Raw genomic sequence first — 19,284 nt, 5'->3', positions numbered from 1 at the left:
CAGGACTGTAAGAGAACAATTTTTTTTTAAAGCCACCCATTTTGTCCTTTGTTATGACAGCACTAAGAAGTGAGAGCACCCATAAAATGCTAAATATTTCTGTAGTGCTTTATAGTTTATAACATACTCCAATTATCATAGTCAATATAAGTAGCAAAGTGAAAAAAATTAGTAATAAGCTAATTTTACAGATGAGGAACCAAGATTCAGAAAAGTTGACTGAATTCACAGACATCATAAAAAAATATTGAAGTGGCAAGAACCAGACACAGAAACCTGTGCTCCTCACCCTTCACCACCTTTTCTATTTGCAATCGTTTTCAATCAAAAGGAGAAAACACTTGCTCCTATGTTGCAAATAACTTCATAAAATAGAAATTTCAAATTCTTTCGTTTTGATTCAAAGCTATTAACAAAAATCAGCAATGAAAGTTGTGTGAGTTACATGGGTTCAAAACTTACCTCTGCTATTAATTACATAAATGGCTATAAGTAAGTTAAGTATGCTACCTGAGACATGGTTTTTATTGTTAAAAGTCAAACATTAATAATTATTATGCAGGGCTGTTGTTTGGAAATATAGACGAGATAGCACATATAAAGCTCACAGGAGAGGCCTTCAGACGGTGGATATTTAATGGATGTTAGTTTCCGCATTCATCCCCTTGCCTTCGATCACTTGGATGCCACTTCAATATAAAAGCTTGGATGTTTAAGCACATGCTTAGCAAACAACAATTCATCTTCATATCTGGACAAGTCAGCATGAACTATTGATTAAAGTCTTGTGGCTGACATGAGAAAAACATCTTGACCACTTTAGTTTTACATCTAGAGGCTAGGTTTAAGCTAGAGAAATGTTTTCTCTTTTTGGTTTGGAAACATCTAGCATTTGGTTGTTATTTAGTCAAGAACACATGCTCTTGTCCCCAGTCTGGAACACACAAGGAAAGCAGGGTAGAGTTTAAGGGTGTGATCACATTGATTATTCCTGGGTTCTTCTGTAGCATAGAAATTGCTAAGGTCAAGAAAATTGTCATCACCTATTTCCACAACCAGATCATAATTTGTGACCCCAGACACCATGGAGCCTGGTGTTATAGACCAAAATCTCTCTAACCATCTACCAGTTATAACAAAACACGGATGTTTTCATATTTAAAAATATATTTGGTTGCATTGTCAGGTTCTTTGATGGCAAAGGATAGTAAGTATTTCAGCAAACTGAGTTGAAAATAGCAATTTTTAAAAATAAATTATTGTATAACTATTATGTTCCCTCAATTTCCCCCCACCACCACTGGTAATGTCTACAATATCAGTGATTAGAAAATGTTCTACCTGAGATCAGATTTTGACAGGTTAATGCAGAATAGGGCATTAAGGATTTAAAAATAAAATGCAAAGCATTCAAGGGCTGCTGCTCTGTAGACGAAGTGCTGTCCCTGAAGTATGGCTGTTATGGGGTTGATCAGAAAATGGAGGGTGAGCCCTGGGAAATTTAAAACACAAAGAATTAAATAGGATTGACTTTGATGTGTTGCTCCCAAAGGATCTTTAATGTAAACTCCAGGCAGATAAAACATATTTTAATTACTATGCCCAGCAAAAATAATGTAAGATTTACATTACATGAATAGTTGATATTTTCCTTTATTTCTAAAGTGATAGAGTTATTTTTTAAAAAACATAGAATCTGCTGAAACTGGTTTGGCTCAGTGGATAGAGCATCAGCCTGAGGACTGAAAGGTCCTGGGTTTGATTCCGGTCAAAGGCATGTAATTTGGTTGCAGGCGCATCCCCGGTGGGGGTGTGTGCAAGAGGCAGCTCTCTCATTGATGTTTCTAGCTCTCTATCCCTCTCTCTTCCTCTCTGTAAAAAATCAATAATATATATATATTTTTAAAACACACAAAAGAAAACATAGAATCTAAGTTTGTTATCTCTTTTCTGAATCCTTCTCTCTTTGTTTCAGCTCCCTTTTCTCAATAAACTTATTGAGAATAATGCCACAATAAACATATAGTATATTTTTCAAGACCTGAAGCACATAGGCTCTTAGTCATAAAGCAAGAACAAAGGGCAAAAATCCACTCTTGACAGGTCCACCACAAGCTCCATGCCTTGCCCTCAAGACTCCTCACAACCCATGCTCTCTCCAGCCACATTTCCTGTCCCAGTGCAGTGTGACCCCAGGACCCCTGCACCTTGCACCCACTCCAGCTAAAGCTCCAGGTCCTGGTGAGGACTTCCCTCAGCCTGAGCCTGCTCCATCTACAACTCTAACCAGCCTGCCAAAGTAGACCCAGCATGGCTTGCCCCTATATGCCCCATGGCTCACACCCACTCCAGCTAAAGTTCTGGACCTGATATGGCTGGCCCATGGGACTCTCCACGGTCTGAGCTTAGATCAACTATAGCTCCTACCAGCCCGACAAAGAGACCCCAATGTGGTTTGCCCCATGGACTTCAGGCAACCTGTACCTGCTACAACTATAGCTCTGGGCCCCAGTGAGACCTGCTCCTCAGACTCCCTATAACCTGAGTCCCCTCTAACTACAGGTTCAATTGGCCTGCAAGGTTGACTCAATGCAGTTTGCTCACCCCAAATACAGCTCCAAGCACTAGCCTGGCTTGCCTGCGGGACTAACCACAACCTGAGCCCACTCCAACTTCAGTCTGCCTGCCCAGGGAGCCTCAGTGTGGCTTGCCCTCAGAACTTCTTGTGGCCTGTGCCTGCTACAGCTATAGCAGCAGCTGTCCAGGTGAGGTGATCCTGGCCTGGCGTACTCCTGGGACTCTCCACGGCCTATGCCTCCTCCGGCTCCAGCTCCAGCTCCAGCAGACCTGCCAAAGAACCCAGCTCACATGGTCTATACAGGGCATGCTCCTATATAAGGCCATTCCTTTTAAGACCCGGAGTGGTAGCCATTTTGCCTAATTCATGAAAACACACACACAGAGACAGCTAAAATGAAGAGACTTCAAAATTTGTTCCAAATGAAAGAACAGAATGAAACCCCATAAAACAACAACAAGACTAAATGAAATAAGACAAACAATATACTTAACAAAGAATTCAAAATAATGGGGGAAGAATGGATAAATTTGGTGATAATGTCGAAAAAGAGAGGCATAATAGAAAAGAAAGACTCAGAAATTAAGAATATATTGGCTAGAATTTAAAAAAATATATAGTACATGCTCATTCAGTACAAGTGGCTCAGTGGTTGAGCATCGACCTATGAACTAGGAGGTCATGGTTTGGTTCCCAGTGAGGGCACATGTGTGGGGTGCAGGCTTGATCCCCAATAGTAGCACTTTTAACAAAGAGCCATAGACTGCTGTCATAGTTGTAAGATGTTTGGGTTATGAGAAACATTCTACTATTAATAACAGTAAATCATGGTGGTGAAGAGGGTGTTATTTTATTGGGTCTCTGAGGATGGTATTCAAAATCATTTAAAGATTTTAACCCTCTGATTTCCAGGAACTCCCTAAGGTTTTGTATGGCTTAAAAAGAAGAAAATATCTGTGAAGTGGTTACTGTGAAGCTTGATATAATAAACATTTGGAAAATAGAAGCTATTATCAATAGTATATTTGTTATTTTTTACTGTCTTTATTGTAAATAATAGTAAGTAATGTCTCATTTAAGAGAAATGACCAAGGGAATTGAAAAGGAATTGGAATTATTCTCTTCATGATTCTTTTAGGAAAGGTAACTGAAAAAGGTTTCAGGTTTTCTCCTCTAGCACATGATCTAAACAACAGATTTATAAACTACAATGGAGCAACTTGAATGGCATAAAGAATTTGTTTTCATTTTCTAAGGGCAGAATTCGTTCTGTAAATAACCCAGTCTTCTGTGGGAGAGGGACCAGGGCCATCTAAAAAGGAGTATTCCCTGTGTGAGGCATGGACCGCCCTGAAGTTAGAGAGATTAAGACCAGATTATCCCGTGTACCGGGTCTTTCCTTTTAATCCTGGGGTCTTTAAGAGCTGCTCGAGTCTTTGAGGGGATAAAATCCTGCCAAATGGCTTCATCGCTGCCACTAGAATGCCTCTACATGAGACAAAGGTGGCAGATTGCAGTGTGAAAACTGCTGAGGAGATGTCCTGTCAATCTACTCTTGATGATGCTGTGGCGAGAATCCTTCTCAACTGGCTGCTTCCTGGAGTGCTAACGCGCACTTCTAGCCGAGAGCCAGCTTGGCTCCAGAGGAGGAAGTGTTGCTGATGGCTTCCCTCCATCAGTTCTAGGAAAAGGCATGTGAAAAGTGCCATCTGTGAGGCGAGGTTCTCTCTGGTCTAATGTAGGCCTTTGACAGTATTAATAGACGAGTGTTACAGTAACTTCCCAGAAAATACAGATGTCCCGAAATCGTGGGTGGTTCTTCTTTTAAGACTCCCATTGCTACCCCTAAGAAGAAGTGAGCCTGGTAGGATTCGGCGATATCTCTTCCAGGTTCTGTAACAAGTACAGCGGAGGGGAGGGGAGCGGAGGAATAGCAACAAGACGCTGGGACACTGGTTTCCTATTCATAGCCTTCTTTTGGGCCTCTGAGCAGGTTATTTAAAGACCTCCAGATGCGTGTTTAGCTCTACATTTTGTGTCTGTCTGCTTTTTGTGAGTATAGGACCAGTGAGGGGGTCAAGGGTCCACAGAATTGTGTAGTGCTTTGCACAATTTTCTTTTTCTTTTTTTCTATCTTTGAATCTTTATTGTTGAAAGTGATAGCCAGGTTGATGGAAACTCAGTTACGGTGCCCACCTTGTAAGGTCAGTGGGGAAAGGGATCAGAAAAGGAAGGCTGGCCTCTGCTAGCACCTCTGTCTGGTAGAAAGCTGGCCCTTCAGCTCTCTCCATGATGCCAGACACTTCAGTTCCTCCCCATATGTCCCTGGCGCCTTTGGAGCTGCAGCTCCAGTGTTGGTTGCTAAAAAGGAGGGAGTCTAAGCATGCCTGTGCATGGGCTCTTTAAGAGGAACTGCCTGGGACTGCTGCCGCCCTTTTTCCCACTCAGCCATTTTTCCTGCCGGTTTGGACAGGAAGGAGTTATGGGAACTTCTCATCCTGGCACTGGAACCCTGGGCGGGAACCCAGGTGGTGTGGGGCTGGGATCTCTTGCTTCTGAGGGAGGACCTCGGCAGCCGAGATATTTCTCTTGATTTTCATTTGTTCCAGGTGGGCGTGGATCAGCCCATCCTGCATCTCCACTTCTTCTACCAGTCTCCACATGGCTGCTTATTTCTAACCGTGGTTGTAGGACTTCTGTTAAGTGAGATTTCAGGCGGTTCTAAGTGATGGTTGTTCTGTAGTTTTATTTATTTATTTATTTATTTATTTATTTATTTATTTATTTATTTATTTTTTAAAATATATATTTTATTTTTTACTGAGAGAAAGGGAGAGGGATAGAGAGTTAGAAACATCGATGAGAGAGAAACATTGATCAGCTGTCTCCTGCACACCCCCTACTGGGGATGTGCCCGCAACCAAAGTACATGCCCTTGACCGGAATCGAACCCAGGACCCTTCAGTTTGCAGTGACACTCTATCCACTGAGCCACACTGGTTTCGGCTTGTTCTGTAGTTTAGTTATAACTTTGAGGTGGTTGTGGGAGAAGGCTTTTACCACATTTTCTTACATCCCCATCCTGAATGGAAGCCTTGCACAGGTGATTTTTTTTTTACTGTATGTCAGGAAAGCAACAGTTTACTAAGAGCCAGTTTATCTAAATTAAACTTAATGCTGGACCAATAATTAATGGGGGACATTCAAATTGCATTCTGGGAGAACAAGGAGCTGTGGATTTATCCTCCTACCTGTCTGCTAGCAATTAGGGCTTATCAAGAGCTTAAGGATGAAAATAAATGTGATGATCACTCATTGGGCACTCTTCTCCTTGACTAGAGTTTATCTTTTCTCCTTTGCAGTTTAGTTCCCTAATTGCTGAACTACTCTTTCTCTAAGAGAGCGCAGACACATTTTCAATGATACGGCAATAGAAGTTCTTGGGAATTCACATAGTGACATTTTGTTAGCAGAGCTTTTCAGAGAAATTTAAAAACAAACACAATATATGGAGCAGCATAATAATGAGGTGCTAATGAGACGTCTGGGACGATAACACCCTAGAATGTGACAAGCGGAAAGAAGAGGAAATAAACTGTTAACCACATGTCCCTGCTAGTAAAGTTCCCTGTCCTCTCTGTATGTGATATACCCTCACGCAGTTCTCAATTCAGTGGATAACAGGAGTTTTCTTTGGGGGTATGGGCAGGGAGAATGCGGGCGATCAGAAGAAGAGAACAGAGATAGATCTAAAGGGAAATCATTACGCATTGTTTACTCCAAGGAGAAAATCTAAAAAGGAGCATAGAAGGAGAAATGTCTTAGCTGGAAAGGTGTGAATTCCATAGAATGAATGTCCCTTTAAAAGAGATCAAATGTCAGCTTCCTGTCAAGATCGCAGAGTAAGCCAATGCTGTGCTTGCTTCCTCCTCAGATGACATCAAAGTTACGAAGAAATGACAGGACAGCCATCAGTGAGATCTGAAACCCCGTTGAAGAGAAATTCTGTTCACTGGGTTGCACTGGGAGAATATTGGCCCAACCAATGTACTGCGATGTCCAAAAAGGACTAGCATGATGCACTAATGCATTTTCTCTAGCTAAGAAAAAGTGATTTACTCAGCAAAAGATAATCAAAGTTGTACTTACTTACTTTTCTTTGTTAGCCATGACTGTGCTTAATTTGTGGAGTTATACAGCATCGAATCATTTTCAAAGTATGTATCTAAAAAATAATAAAAACAGAGACACTGAGTTTGTGCAAAGTTACTGAAAATATTATTCAAAATTCTCCAGAATCAGGAGTCTCAACTATATGATTTGGATTAAGATCGAAATAGCCATTGACCAGCATTGTCCTATCTGGAAGAGCTCTTTTTCCAAAAAGCATGAAATGATATATTATCACCTTTAAACACAGGTACATGTTGAGATGGCAAAGCCTATCACATATACACGAATACACACAACACAAAACAATAAGTTGGTCAATTTTACAAAATAGGAAAACTTATAGAAGCAAAGCCTTAGCCTAAGGCAGAGCCCATACTGAAAAAAGAAGTTCAAATCAAATTCCAAAAGAAATGCCCAATCATCCAAATGACTGTCTACAACATAATGTTAATATTAAGGCCATTACATGTCTATGTCCTCATGGTGTTGTAAAGCAATAGACACAGTCGGTGACTCTGAATAAAAATGTTAGGTACCAGAGAAAAAATAACACATGCCATCTGAAAGAACTTCTCAGTAAAGAAAATTGCCGATATAGATATTGCATAGGATATTGATTTTTAAATGGACTTAAATGAAAACCTGTTAGTATTTTACAACCTTCCTTATGTCAAACAATAGCTCAGTTCTATGATCCAACTCTATAAACTTAATCGCTCCCATATGATAAAAATATTACAAATGCTAAGCAGATAAAAACTTTTAGAAGCAACCTTTTATTGTAAAACTGATTCATTCTGATTATCAAAATAGGATATAGCTCTACATAGCAGAATCTTTATCTAGTTATTCATAAATAATACTAATATCTTGTATAATATTTGATAGCATATGATAACATGAAACAAGGCCAAATAGCTAGATTAAAAGAGAAAAGGGCCGAAATCAGTTTGGCTCAGTGGATAGAGCATAAGGTTCCAGGTTCGATTCCGGTCAGGGGCATGTACCTTGGTTGCGGGCACATCCCTGTTAGGGGGTGTGCAGGAGGCAGCTGATCGATGTTTCTCTCTTATCAATGTTTCTGGCTTTCTATCCCTCTCCCTTCCTCTCTGTAAAAAATCAATAAAATATATTTTTTTAAAAAGAGAAAGAGAGAGAAAAGGGCCCTCACTGGGTTGGTTCAGTGGATAGAGAGTCAGCCTACAGACTGAAGGGGTTCGATTCCGGTCAAGGGCACATGCCCGGGTTGCAGGCTAGATCCCCAATAGGGGGTGTGCAGGAAGCAATGGATCAATGATTCTCTCTCATCATTGATGTTTCTCTCTTTCTCTCTTTGTTTCCTCTCTGAAATCAATTTTTAAAAATTTGAAAAAAGGGAAAAGGCAATAAATTACATGTTTGAGTTCATATGTTACTATCGAATCAATTAGAAACCAATTACTATCTTATTTTCATGTAGATAACACATACAACTTTTAGTGCATCTTTCCACTTCCTTTACTAATTTAATTTTATTTTTTTCACATTTTTACTGTGACACACATTTTAAGAAAGAAATAATGCCTGAGCTTATTTATGGACTTGCTCTTGTGGCAAGCACTCTCCTGCCAGCCACAGCTAACGCTAATCATTCATCCCTCAAATACATCATAGTGTAGATTCACCCCACTCCCTCATTAGCATTCATTAGCAATTAATCAACTCAGCAGGGGTCTCTAGAAGGTTCAATAATCCGTAGGTATATTTACATTAAAAGTGAGCCAACATTAGGAGAGAGAGAGAGAGAGAGAGAGAGAGAGAGAGAGAGAGAGAGAGAGAGGAGGAGGAGATTGCAATGTCAGATCTGTGGGAGAAAACTAAAGTTTGATTTAATCTCTAAAAAAAAACAAAAATCGGCAGAATTTGGTTATTCAGCCCAAGACTTAAACTCTTGATTAACAAGCAGCAGCCTGCATAGCTCTATTTCAGTTGTCACGCACAGATTTATGCTCCCGTCAGCTTGCTGAGTACATTTGTTCCACTTCAAGTAAGCTTTATGTATTGTCATTATATCTTCAAAAGGAACGAGAAGATGTTGTATCCAATTTTTTGCAATTGTGAGCAATAGCTTAATTTAGTTCTAAATTGTTCTTTCAGAGAGTGGAGAGTTATAATGGAAGCCTATTTCCCTGCAGGATGAAAAAAAAAAAAAACCCTCCTGCTGTGGAGTATAATACTCTGAACCCATGGCTGAGAGCTGTATTGTACCCGCTGAAGTGTCTCTCTTCAAAATGAGAGATTGGGGGGTGGGGGGTACCTTCCCTGGTCAGCATCTGCATAGCATGGCAAACCCTGATGTCCTCTCCTGCCTCAGCTCCCTGAATTCCCCTGAACACTCCGCCCACCTAGCCTCAGTTTCCCCAGCAGGAAAAACAACAATCTCAGGATTTCCTGAGGGTGAAAAAATGAACAATGACAAAATAATTGGCAGGCATCTTATTTCAATGGTTTGGATTAATTATTTCAATGCACCATCCGATCTTAAAGTAATTTAAAATGACTGTGCTCGCCTGAGGAAAGGTACGACCGCCTCACAATACTGTAGTTCACAAGAATCTGTCCGCAGGTGCCATAGAAGAAACGACTACGAAGCCATCCTGAGCTCACATAAACAAAGCCAGCTTAGGAAGCACATGAGAGCTGATGTGTCTTAGCATGTGAGACGTTGCACTTAGACGGCCAGAGGTGTTCCCATGTACGTGATTGTATCGGGATTACACGGAATGTTCACTGGGCTCACACATGTTGCAGTTTTGTGCTCGGGCGGTGAATTGGAAGCATTTATCCCCAAACAAATACCTCGGACTTCAGGATAATGCAAACATCCCGCATCAGCAAACTTATCTCAGCAGGCAGGAGAGCCAATTGTTACCAACAGCATTGCGTGGTTTGGGGAATAGGAAATGGCCTTGTAAGAGTTTTGGCCTCACACTGCAGTGGAAAGAAAAATAAAACACACCCTACGGAATATATATATATATATATTTCCCTCTAAAGAAAAGCTCACAGATGTCAGTTTTTTTGAATTGGTCCACTCTAGTTTTTTATGGTTATAATTCAAAATCAGAGTGAAGAACGTGGCAGCCAGAATGGCTCATTATTTGAGTTTCAGAATAGACTTCTGAACTCCTACCACCTCTCTTTTGATGGAGCTGTTCTGGATGTTTCCTAAAGGAAGACTATATTCTGTACAAATTTAGAGGAAAAATAACCTTTTAAAAAATAATTTATGGGTATGTGTTTTTTTTAAAATACCTTTGGTCAAGGTTCAAACTCATCTGTAGCGCACATTTCAAAGAGCTGGTAGGTTTACGCTTAGAAATGGTTTTTCTTATCCTGCTTCTCCGTTTTATCCCACCCACTCATTGCACTGAAGGAAAACAATACCGTCTGGATGGGAAACCGAACTAGCTGATAAAAGCATTAAATTAGAACCATGTTAAGAGATCACGCGGGCCATTGAAGATACAGTGTGCTACTTAGGTCCAGCTGTAACCCTCATCCTCATCACCAGCGCTTCTGCCTGCCATCATTGGCAGAGACTGACAGACTCACATCAAGACACATCAAACCTTCATACATTTTTAAATATCCCAAATGATTCTAATGGAGAATGTAAAACAATTTGGGAATTCAATATAAGGGAAATGCCTTCAAATGCAAGATCAGACAAACATATTAGCCAATACCCAGAGTATTAATGGACCTTAGAAATAAATCTGTCCAGTTGAATATCATTCCTAAGGCCTCTGGACACTACGGATGGTCTTTAGGCTGGGGGTGGGGTGGACAAGATCGGGAAATGGGAACGAAGGTGACCCAGGTGGAAAAGGGGGATGGAAGTCTGTACGGGTGAGAGATGCAGACAGAGAAATGGTTGTTTTTTATCTTCTGGGTGTTTTTTTGTACGTTTGTTTTTGTTTTTTAGAAAAACTCAATCATGCAATGCACCACTTCCCAGCCACCCAGTTATACAAACTAGCATTCTAATTCCCAGGAAGTCCCTGATTACACTGGGACTCCACTTCTGGGAATCTATCCACAGGAACCCAAAACACCGATTCAAAAGGATATGTGGACCTCTGTGCCCATGGCGGCCTTATTGACCATCACCAGCATCTGGACACAGTCCCAAGGTCCCTATGTAGGTGAGCGGATCAAAACACTGTGGTACATTTACCCAGCGGAACACTGCTACCCTTTGCAACAGCACGAATGAGCCAGAGAGCCTTTTGCCAAGTGAAATAGCCAATCAAAGAAAGACAAGTACCATATGAAATCACCCCTATGGGGAATCTAATAAAATGAACTCATGAGCCCAATAGTGACAGACACACACAGAGTGGGCAGGATGGCAGCTATAGAGGGTGGGGCCTCTTGGTGGCGGGTGGCATGGAAGGATTATGCAGAAAAGGGAAAGAAAAAAAAACAAAAAACAACCAGTGGACACTGACAGCAGTGTGCTGATTGCTGGAGGGAGAGGAGTGGAGGGAGGCCGGGGAAGGTATAGGGGCACTAAATGGTGATGGGCAGAGACTTGGAGTGATGAACGCACAGTACAGCGCCCGGAGGATGTCTTATAGACGTGTGACCCTGAAGCCTGTGTAATTTTGTTACCCACTGTCACCCCAATAAATTAAAAAATAAATGTAACCGGTATAATTCTTACTCTAAAGTAGGGGTGTCGAACTCAATCAGAGAAGGGGCCAAAATCTAAAATCCAGCCTAAATCGCGGGCCGAATGGTTTACTGAACAGTCATAAACTGACAATGTCATAAACTGACAGCGGAGTGCAGTGATGACAGCGCGGTGCGGGCCACATTGCAAGGCCTGGCGGGCTGGATTTGGCCCGCGGGCCTTGTGTTTGACACATGTGCTCTAAAGGGTTGTTGGGGGACTAAGAGGAGTGACGTCTGTGACTATAATCCCAGAGTGCTCTGCAGAGCCATTCACACTCAGGAGCCAACCTGATGATGCTTCTGGCTCCTCAGTCCCAGCAAACCAGCTAAAGACCATCGCGATGCCTCCGTTCTTCGTGAAGTCTTTCCCTTTAAGTCCAACCAATGCTGGTTTTCCTCTCTTGTTTAACATGTTCATTACCTCTTCCTAATGGTTTCATAAATCTTTGCTCATTCATTCACTCAGTTGATAATCAGTTATTAAATGCCTGACCAGTGGTCAAAGACAATAGAAGGGTGGGGGCATGAGTGGGGAAACATGGGGGATTGGAATGGGGGGTTGAGGACAAATATGTGATACCTTAATCAATAAAATAAATAAATAAACAAATAAATAAATAAAGTTTTTTAAAAAAAAAATATATTTTATTGATTTTTTACAGAGAGGAAGCGAGAGAGATAGTTAGAAACATCGATGAGAGAGAGTCATCGATCAGCTGCCTCTTGCACACCCCCTACTGGGGATATGCCCGCAACCAAGGTACATACCCTTGACCGGAATCGAACCTGGGACCCTTCAGTCCCCAAGCCGATGCTTTATCCATTGAGCCAAACCGGTTTCAGCTAAATAAAGGTTTTTTAAAAAATGGTTGTATGTGCCAGGCAGTGTTCTAGGTACCTGGACTAGATTAATAAAGAAATCAGCCAAGGTTTTAAAATGCCACGTCAAAAACTTTCACGTGCTTCCTTAATATACTGTGTCTGAACCCCCCAGTATGTTGCACCCAAGTTCAGGGGATTGAACCTCACCCTGAACTGAGAGAACATGTGCACCGAAGGGAAGGCACAAGGAATCCTGGGAGGATTGTTCCTTCTCACAGGCTGTGCCCGTGTCTAAGCCTCTCCTGAGAGTCAGGCCCTGAGAGTCAAAGCATTGGGACTCATTCTCTACTTGAGAGCCGTTAACATTACGCTTCAGATAATTGTGATTCATTCCAGGTCTTCCAAGGGGTGGGTCTTTGTCCTAATTGGACTTTTGAGGAAGGGGAGCAAAGCTAATCATTTTGAAACAGGTGCTGGGAATGGAAAATAGATGATGGTGCCTTTTTCCCCTTTCCTGACCCAGTATGCATAGCTGGCATTTATTTGTGAGTGGTTTCGGGAACTATGCAATTTAAAATGTTCATGCAACTTCTAGCATTCAGGGAAATCTGGAATGGACATAGTTGAAAACACATGCCTCATTGCAGTGTTTAATTATATAGACCAGATGTATCCTTTGAAATTGGGGTTTCCATTATTCCTGGGTACAGTATCTATAATAATAAAAGCCTAATATGCTAATTAGACCAGATGTCCTTCTGGACGACCTTCTGGACAAAGCCAGGGCTGCGTGGGTCCCAGGCGCCTGCTGGTGGTAGGAGAGAAGCCCAGGTCCCTGGTGCCAGAGGCAAGCCAGTGCCAGCCGCAGTGGGAAGGAAGGCCTACTCTTGCATGAATGTTGGGCATTGAGCCACTAGTGACGTATATAAATGACAATACGGGGGGGAGGGCTTCTGAACAAATGGACATACTACAAAACAAACAAACAAAAAAATATATATAGTATACCATAATGACGTAATTGCTGTATTTGTTTAAACCCTAAATTCCAACAGGAGGTAATGAAAACTCATTGAAGAAGCCACAAAACACACAAGGATGCTGAGGCTATTTGAATATAAACCTCTTGAGGGTAAATCAACAGTCTTTTTTTGATGTTTTGCCCTAGACCTAATGAGAGGACATCAAGATTCGTACTCAAAAATAAAACAATTTAGCAAGTCCAAGTGTCAGACAGAAAGAAGAGCTTCATTTGAAGCTCACAATACAGACCCTAGAAGGAAGATGGAAAACAGTTTAGTTCTTTAGTGATCTACAATAAGGCAATTAATGAGGACACTTTCATAAGATTGAAAAAAAAATGAAACTTGCTTTTTACTGCTATGGATTCATCTTAAAGGTCCATCGGGTACTTTAACAATTCATTTCATTGTGATGTAAACTTGGACAGCAGGTTATTCCTAAAGCTTGCCAAGTACATTTTATTATTTCATTGTGACATGGGATATATACAGATGCACCGATAAAGATGGCTATGAATAATAAAAGTGATAATTGATCATTCTGAATAAATTGAACCCTGTAAAATTGAATCACAATTTATAAGTTTGGGGAAAATTTATTATACAAAGAAGTCTCTTCATGAATATAATCACCATCTCCCTATAACTCTATGGCAGTCTAATGTGTGTAGTAAAAGTACACATGTAAATCGGTATCAGTAGGCCACGTGAATGTAATTGCCCTAATTTGGGTTTTGAGCTCCGTTTGTGACTGTCAGGGTTAATTTTACCATTTAGGATATTATATTATCAAACTACTTACAAAAGCTATATTTTTCAAACCTTATTCTTGGATTCTCTTTTTATACATATTGCTTTATAAAAAGTATAATACCTATGTACTTATATAAGTACTAGAGGCCCAGTGGACAAAAATTCATGCACTCCGGGAGTGGGGGGGTCCCTCAGCCAAGCCTGCACCCTCTTGCAGTCCCAGTCCAGGACCCCTTGGGGGATGCCAACTGCCAGCTTAGACCCGCTCCCCAGGGATCAGGCTAAGCTGGCATCAAACATCCTTAGCGCTTCTGAGGAAGCAGGAGATGCTCCCTCGATTGCCACTGTGGTCTCAGCCATCAGCCCAGCTTGTGGCTGAACAGAGCTCCCCCTGTGGGAGCGCATTGACTACCAAGGGGCAGCTCCTGCATTGAGCGTCTGCCCCCTGGTGGTCAGTGCGTGTCATAGTGACTGGTCATTCCAGTCATTTCACCTTAGGGTCAATTTGCATATTACCCTTTTATTATATAGGATAACGTAAAATAGCACACAAATTTTTATCTAAATGAATCTGTGATTACTGGAAAACGTTTTACATGTTTTCCAGTTTGGAATTAATTAAGAACAACTTTGGACTGTCAGCAAAGATGACTGGATGAGTGTGACTTAGGAAGTTGATTTGATTTCTGGATAAAGTGCTCAGCAACAGCCTAGCATTTTCAAAAAAGCAATCTCTGCCGGGACTGGTTTGGCTCAGTGGATAGAGCATCGGCCTGCGGACTGAAAGGTCCCAGGTTCGATTCCTGTCAAGGGCATGTACCTTGGTTGCGGGCACATCCCCAGTGGGGGGTGTGCAAGAGGCAGCTGGTCGATGTTTCTCTCTCATCAATGTTTCTAACTCTCTGTCCCTCTCAATTCCTCTCTGTGTAAAATCAATAAAATATATTAAAAAAAAGAAAAAGCAATCACTGAGAATTTCAGGGATCATGGTTATTTTTGTATGAACAGTATCTTCACACTGATGGCAAAGGAAAGTTATTGCTTTGTTATTAGTAAAAACATGTGGTTAAAAGATGCATACATTAAAAAAAAAAAAAGCATGCATGACAATAATCTTAGAAAAAAACATTCAAAATTTGAAACGAGGCAAATGAGATGCTGGGTGATCTTCCATTACAGTACTTGGCTTGATGTTCTATTGACTGGGGAATATTCAACACCATGGGTAGAGACTTTTAGACTTTTTCAGGGGAGGGGAGAGATTTAAATAAGATGAATCCATTAAAATAAAAACCTCAAATGTTTCCATTATTGGCTTTTTAAGAAATATATTTTTTATTGATTTTAGAGAAGAAGGGAGAGTGAGAGAGAGAGAGAGAGAGAAACATCAATGATGAGAGAGAATCACTGATTGATTGCCATCTGCACACCCTGAACTGGGGATCTAGCCTGTAACCCAGGCATGTGCCTTTGATCAGAATTGAACCCAGGACCCTTCAGTCTACAGGCAGACACTCTTTCCACTGAGCCAAACTAACTGGGGCCATTTTTGGTTTATTGGACACTAACCAGTTTTATATCTAATGTAGCAATTTATCGAAAACATTTCTTTGTTAATTTGCCTATATGTACTAGTGTCTCAAAAAACATATTTTGAACTACCTTTAAATATTTTAGTTTCTCCACTAATTACTAAATTTAACAGAAGGTGATATGTGTTCATTCTGTATGTCATGATTTTGCCTCTGAAAATTATACTAGCAAACAAAATGAACAAGAACAGAGACAAGAAAGCTCACATTCTTTCGTTTATTTCCCTTTCACAGACATTTCTCTTTATTTTCAAGATCCCATTATGTTGGCAACACTTACCTGTTTGTTGTTATTTTTTTATTATTTCTAATTTACATATAATTCACATAAAAATTTTACTGCCCACCCTAGCCAGTTTGGCTCAATGGATAGAGTGTCAGCTTGTGGACTGAAGTGTCTTGGGTTCAATTCCAGTCAAGTGCACATAACTAGGCTGCAGCCTCAATCCCTGGCCCTGTGGGAGGGCATGTGTGGGAGACAACCAATTGAGGTGTCTTTCTTACATCGATGTTTCTGTCTCCCCTTCTCCCTTGTCTCCATTATTCTCTAAAAAGAAGGAAAAAAAAAATCAATGGAAAAACTAGTATTCTCTGGCGAGGATTAACAACAACAAAAAGGTACTGTCCTAAAATAATTTTAGAGAATTTATCTACAAAGACTTTTTTTTTCCTGTTAAGAATGAAGTTCAGCCAAATAGCTTATGACCCTGAGAAGCAGGGGATGCTGAGTCTTGATTGTACATCCCTCTAAGGCAGATGGTCTGGGAAAATGGCTGAATTCCTGACTTGTGATTTTTTAAATTTTGCATAAAGACTTAATTCGTTCAGCGCAGGTTAGGGTTTGTAGGAAACTTGAAGGGAAAATAATAGAGATTTCCCATATAATCTTTGCCCTCCTCATGTCCCGCTTCCTCCATTATCAACATCGCCCACTAGAGAGGTACATTTGTTACCACCTACGGAGCTACCTTGGCACCTGGCGAGCTTGGCATTCCTACAATGTAGGAGACACAACGTACTTACTTAGGGCTTAAGTACAAGCTGATGCAATCTATTCAGTCAAATAATAATTAAAACTATCATTTACTGGATATTTCCTATGCAGCAGCCACTAGGATGCGCGTCATCTCATCCAATCCTCATCCCAATCATGTGAGATAAATATTTTCATTACCTCCACTTTACAGATGTGGCAATAGTGGAAAAGATTATTTAAGCAGCTTGGCTGAGTTAGAGACGTACACAAAAAAAATTCACCTGTGTATTATCTGCTCAAACTTTCCAAATTCTTTAGCATACAATCCTCTACATGCAAGCAAACTAAAGGCAATTCCTTCTAATGCCACCTTAAAACAGAACCACTCATTTTATTTTAATCAGGGCCCTTAAATTCAGAATTTCAGTAGTCGAGAGTCAAGTGAAAATAGCAATGGAATAAAGACTGCAATGGATATCACAAGGGCAAAGCTTTGAGCATTTTATATTTCCACATGTATCCTTCTCATTTTAAAAATATATATATCTTATTGATTTTTTACAGAGAGGGAGAGGGAGAGTTAGAAACATCGATGAGAGAGAAACATTGATCGGCTGCCTCCTGCACACTCCCTATCAGGATTATGTCCGAAACCAAGGTACATGCTCTTGACCGGAATCGAACCTGGGACCCTTCTGTCTGCAGGCTGATGCTTTATCCACTGAGCCAAACCGGTTTCGGCTATCCCTCTCATTTTTAAGTACTCCATTCACTTAAACATCTAGAGGCGTCCCTATACATCCTTGCTACGTGCAATGAACTGGCAGGAGTAAATTGAACTTTAAAACATTGTAAGAATCATCAGGAAAAGAACTACTTTCACATTTTTAGGAGTTTGATGGACTCTCTTACTGAGTGACAGTCAATGAAAGCAGACAAGCAAGGCAACGTGATGAGACAACTACCAGCATATGGAGCTGCTGGTAGTCTCAGCCCCCGCGGGCAACAGAGCCGGGAGAGCAGATTTCTGGGACATTTTACACATTAGTACGTAAACAGTCTGTTAAGAAATCACACTTTTCAGATGTCTGTCTCCTCCCGTCTTTAAGGCATTACATGCGATCACAAATGAGACTTTGCAAGGAAAAGTTTGCTACCCTCGATAGAAAGTGACTGTCATCCGAGGCAAAGTCCAGGAATATCAAGTGAAAAATAATAAATCTTAAAAAAAAAAAGATGATCTGATAGTGGGTTGTGCACCGCTACAGCTTGAAACATACTCAGTAAAGTTGTTGTTGTTTTTCCCCTGAAGATGTAATATTTTGCATCATGGACAAATTTGAGCTAGGTTGAGTAAGAAACTAGTTTTTAAAAAGGACATACTAAGAAAAAAAAAAAGTATCTACCGTGTTTCCCCGAAAATAGGACATCCTCCGAAAATAAGACCAAGCGCAACTTTGGGAGAAAAAATTAATACAAGACACTGTCTTATTTTTGGGGAAACAGGGTAGTAAAGCAGCCCTAAAAGTATATAAAAGAAAAAGAAGAAGAAGAAGAAGAAGAAGAAGAAGAAGAAGAAGAAGAAGAAGAAGAAGAAGAAGAAGAAGAAGGGGCATTTGGCAACACATTGTAAAATGGGATAAATCAAAAGCTAATTAAGAAATCAAAATATATAGAGCCAATATCATAAAAGTGAGGGGGACAATATAGGCAGCTTGGAAGCTAATTAGAGTGGAGAGGTGATAATTATATGCACTGGGGGAAGGCAAACTGTAGTGTTGAATGAAAATGAGGCAGAGATTGAGAAGAAAAATATCTCAAACATGTCTACAGTGTGGTAGTAAATATTCAAACACAAAAATGTGAGAAATAAACCCCAAGGTGAGGTGAAGAAAACCTCTTATTAACCCCATGCTTCATGGCTTAATGGACTCTCAAAGGCCATGGTTCCTGGAAAGATCAAATTGTGGGTTCATCTTCTGCTCCACTGGATGAAGGATGCTCTCCAGTCATCTGTGTCTCCATTATTATTGTTAATTTTTAGAGTGGACCTGAGGAAGCCTTAAGATTGGAGATTAGAGATCCAACTTCACTGTCTAAATCTTTTCCCTGAGCTGCATGCCGACATATTCATTATTTTATTTTTTATTTTTTGTTTTTGGCTTATCCAGTCTCCATGGCTCTGGGTTTTGTTTTGTTTTCTTTTCAATGAAATTTGTCCCAGATTTATTGCTGTTACACGTTTCTTTCTCAGACTATTAGCCTTTCCAAGAATTTCTGCAAACCCTCATTCCATCTCTCAGTCTGGTGATGGCCTATTTGGTGAGAATGACTGTAGAGCTTTACACCAAATGACCAGTGAGACAAAGACAATGCTTTTAAGAAAGTTAATTTGCTGAAGTGACAACTCCCAATCTATGGCTAAAAAGCAACTTGAAGTTTGGCGAGACCCAAAGTTTCTATGTTCTCCTGTTGCTACTCCTTGGAGACCCTGAACACAGGAGCTCTGAGCAGTTAGCTTTCTGTGGCTTTTGTCAGAGCAACAATATGCTTACATAAACCCTCCTGCAGGACAGCCTCTTCCAACAGCTTCCATGAGTTCGATCTTTTCATAAAGTGGCTAGTAGCCCTGTGCACGAATCCGCGCAC

General features: G+C 40.7%; 1 long non-coding RNA gene across 1 annotated transcript in view; it reads right to left on the bottom strand.

Annotated features, from left to right (window-relative positions):
- Positions 1 to 6,723: 6,723 nt before the first annotated feature.
- LOC311612058 overlaps positions 6,724 to 19,284 on the bottom strand; it is a 61,840-nt gene continuing 49,279 nt past the window's right edge. Inside the window, exon 3 of the long non-coding RNA XR_014793215.1 lies at positions 6,724 to 6,803. This is a non-coding gene — a long non-coding RNA (uncharacterized lncRNA). The remainder of the gene's footprint in view (positions 6,804 to 19,284) is intronic.

This window comes from Pipistrellus hanaki, assembly GCF_964339955.1.
Source record: "Pipistrellus hanaki genome assembly, chromosome: 17".
Classification (NCBI taxonomy): Eukaryota; Metazoa; Chordata; class Mammalia; order Chiroptera; family Vespertilionidae; genus Pipistrellus; species Pipistrellus hanaki.
Note: the sequence above shows the minus strand (reverse complement) of the source record. Positions and strands in the feature narration are given on the sequence as shown.